Source organism: Silene latifolia, chromosome 7, assembly GCF_048544455.1.
Source record: "Silene latifolia isolate original U9 population chromosome 7, ASM4854445v1, whole genome shotgun sequence".
Taxonomy (NCBI): Eukaryota; Viridiplantae; Streptophyta; class Magnoliopsida; order Caryophyllales; family Caryophyllaceae; genus Silene; species Silene latifolia.
Window position 1 is genome coordinate 76,621,556 of NC_133532.1, and position 4,137 is coordinate 76,625,692.

Consider the following 4,137-nt stretch of genomic DNA (forward strand, 5'->3'; position numbering starts at 1 on the left):
CTTTTGAGCTTGTTATGTTTTAAATGTTGGACTTCACATGATTACATGGTTGGACTTTGCATGACTAACTTGATGGATTTCCTGTGACTTCAAGTATTGGGTTTTTATGACTTGTTTGATGGGCTCATAAATGAGTCGCTTGAGTTGGTCACATTTATCCTGTAGATTTCACATAACGTAAATTAGTCATTATCGCTTATTATTTTGTATTTAACTGGCATGTTAAATTATAAAATGGAATATTTATTAACATAATGCAAGTATGAGATATTTATTATAAATAGTTACTTGTAGTGAGTCGTATTCTTAATAATGTCTAGTATTGTTCGGTTGTGTGAGTCTTGGTCATATCGGACGCTAAGGGTGAGCCATAGGCCCTCTAGTTACGATATGATCGTCGGGATTGATGTTCCCATCCGTACTTATGGTGAGACGCAAGCCATAAGTATGAATGTGACGTTAATAATCCCGTCTCTGAGTCTTGGTCCTATCGGATACTAGAGGTGAGCTATAAGCCCTCTAGTTGCGATATGATCGTCGTCCTACCAGGAGGTTGGAGTTTAGGATGTAAGCTTGTGTGTGGTTTCTCGGACATGCTTTCAAGGTAGCCTCTGAGTCGGATACTCCGTCTACACTTTGTGTTGGTCTTACACTTGTGAGTCGTATTCTTGTAGAAATGCCATAATACCATCGTATGTGCTTGACATGCATTTACGCCCTACTTGTCTTTGTTCGGCAAGTACGGGTTTGGCCTACTTGTCTTTGTTTCCGGCAAGTGTGGTTTTGGGCCACTTGTGCTGTGCTGGCAAGTGAGTCTTATCTTAGTCTTTCCGCCACTTTCGTGTTGTTCTGGCGATTGGGGTACTCAGTCTCCATGAGTAGTCGAGTCTTGGATGCGTGATGTGCTGGCGCACGTCGAATCGGGATGTACACCCGAGAATCTGCAGATTTAGACTAGGACCGTATCATTACCGTAGTCCTACCCGGGGAAATTATAGTCTAAGAGTAGTAAATGTCTTGCATTATTTGGATGGTTACTTTGGTCGTATCTCCTTGAAATACGTGCTCGTGGCTAAGTGGGGTCGTGTCTATTTCCTTGTCTTTCTTCTCCATTTATTTTATTGTTGCTTATGCCTTACTTGTTTATTCCATCATTTCTTTTATCCCTGTTGGTTTAAACACGTATGATCCCATGTTTAGTTATAAGTCGATTCACTCATAACTTATCTAATATGATTATTTGTTCATGTTCTTTGTTATGTTCGTTTTGACATAATGTGGCTGGGAGAACCCTGAGTTACTCCCCACTGACTGTGGCTTTCATGTTTACATGAATGACAGGTTTGTGATGATGCATTTGTGGGGTTTAGACGCGTGAGCTAGCGAACACCTTGGACTAGTAGTCGGTTTAGTAGAATTGCTTAGACTCACCTTTTATCATTTGTCATTCGAGGGATATATTTTCCCTCACCTTGACTACCACGTTTGTATAATTTAAATATTTATTTCTGCATTCTCTAGTTCTGTTTTAAGTTTTAATGAACCCGCGCTTTAAACTTTAAAAGTTTCAAAAAAATTCCTAATTTCCGCTTGAATTTATAAGTTATATTTTCCGTGTTATAGCGGGGGTTCACACTTGATCCTTACCCATATAATGGAGCAGACTTTATAACCATCTGTTTACCTCTTCGTAAGACCACCCGTGGCGAAAAACTTGCTCACTATTTAGCACCCAATTGTGTGAGCACTTAGTTGAGCACCCAATTGTGTGATGGAATCCACCTCATGCTTTCCTCCTCTAGTGACCATTCGAGGCCTACTGTATTGGGAATTTAACCGCCATCTCTTCGATGTTGGCCCATGTTTGATTGTCATCAACCTCGGTGAACCTCCCATTGGATCCCATATAAGCACATTGCGAGAGTCTTCACATAAGCCGTTCTAAAACTGTTGAATAAGGAACCACTCACTAAGTCCATGGTGTGGACAAGAGCGACAAGTGTCCTTAAATCTCTCCCATGATTCATATAATGATTCCTCATCCCTTTGCCTGAACCCAGTGATTTGGGCTCTCAACATGTTAGTCTTCTCCGGAGGATAGAATTTCTTGTAGAAGGCAAGTGCTAACTTTTTCCATGAATCAATACTAGGGTAGCCTTATCTAGGCTCTTCAACCATTACTTTGTGGCACCGATCAAGGAAAAAAATAAACAACACCCACCGAATTTGATCTTGGGTTACTTCGGTTTGAAAGATAGCATCACAATAGTCACAAAAAGTTTCTATGTGTAGATGAGGATCTTCACTAGGCATCCCTCCAAATTGGCTTCTCTCAACTAGTTGTATGAATGCGGATTTGGCAATAAAATTACCGGTTAAGTGAGGTGGTGTTGGAGTACCATTTGGTAGGTTCTCCTCAGTAGGTACGGAATGAGATGAAAATTTAGGCATTGTGGGTTGATTTTGTGGTTGGTTTTGAATTGGGTTCCCCTCTACTTCTCTTGAAAAAGGGTTGGTAAACACAACACTATCCGATTGGATAACACCGACGTCCACAAGTTCTCCAATACCCAAACTTGTTGAAGCCCCTCTAGCGGTTCTTCTAAGATTGGTCAAAATTCTTTCAATTTCGGGATCAATAGGTAAAGGTCTGCCTTATGATCTCCTATACATGTAAAAAGCAAACAATTAGAAAACAATTAAAACTACCTTGAGGAGTTTGACTTCCTTAAGGTTAAGAAAGACACAACTAAGAACAACAAAAGACAACAATTCAATTGAACACCGTCCCCGGCAACGGCGCCATTTTTGGTGCGGTTCGAAACTTTGTCGTCTAAGTCAACCAACCAAAACAATATTTATAACTAAACAAACTACTCTTAGTAGAGTGGTAAGTAAAGGTCGGATCCCAAAGAACGGGTATTGAATTAAGTTATAGGTTGTATAAAGCTATGTCTTAAGGTTGTCACAAAGTGGGTTGAGATATGGGGTATCAAGATACACTACTATAGCAATGAAATGTACAGAAATGAAAGCAAAACAAGCAATTAAAGAGGGGGTTTGTAAACAATAGATTAAGTCACTAGGGTGTCATGGGTTCATAGGGGATTTCATGGTGGTGATCATACAAACATGTTTTCATAGTTGCAAGCGATTATTGTTGTAGAGGAATTGAGTTAGTTTATGTCTTATGGTTCATAGGAATATTTAGGTCCCGGAGCCGAGTCGTCTAGACTTTACAACACCTACAAGTCGACTTACTTTCTCCCTATTCACTTCTATGCATGATCTAACAAGACTCGAGTTAGTTTATATCTTACAAGTCTTGTTGAATAGATAAGAGATGGGTAAAAAATGCAAGGTTTCATAGTCTAGCATTTCATCAAGCATAACATGTGCATATGTTAACACTACAATAAGCAAGCAATCTTATGATAACATATTATATTAAGTATGGATCTATCCCCATGTTATAGTTCCTCTATTCCCCCATTAACCCTAGCTAGGTGAGTACTCACTCATGACTATGTTAAACATGCTAATGAAGGTGTCAATCATATTAGCAAAGTTAAACATGTTGAATGAGTAAATAAATAAGCAAGGGTAAAAATGATTATACCAAATTGAGGATGATCTAAATAATAAGCTAAGAATAATAGAAGAATACTTTATGAATGATGAAGAGCTGTCAAGTCTTCAATAAACCCAAATAATCTTCAAATTACCCAAACTAGAACTAAGAACAATTGAAGGATTAAAGAGAATTTGAGATTTGAATAATATTGGATTAAGAGATTACAACTTGATAAGCTTAATTAATGCTAAATTCTAACTAGCTAAACTTCTTAAACTTGGTAAAACTTGATTAAAACTTGGTGTCTAATCCCCTAAAATAATGGGATATTTATACTACGTACAAGTATTAGGGTAACTAAGAGTAAATGACGATTAAGTCCCTAAGAAGATGATTAGTGCTTTGCAAGTCCTAGAGGGAGCCGTGCAGATTGTTGCCTAAGGATCCACTCGACCTGAGGCTGAGACGCTTGGATAGAGCACTGAGACGCCCGACCTGAACTCGGGACACTTGGATTGAGGGCTGAGACGCCCGGATAAAGCACTGAGACGCCCGGATCTTTT

At 39.0% G+C, this 4,137-nt stretch overlaps 1 non-coding gene across 1 annotated transcript; it reads left to right on the forward strand.

The window, feature by feature from the left end:
- The first annotated feature begins 1,972 nt into the window (after positions 1-1,972).
- LOC141593239 (small nucleolar RNA R71) lies at positions 1,973-2,079 on the forward strand. Its single transcript, XR_012521341.1, has one exon. It is a non-coding gene; the product is annotated as a small nucleolar RNA R71 (small nucleolar RNA).
- The last annotated feature ends 2,058 nt before the right edge of the window (positions 2,080-4,137 follow it).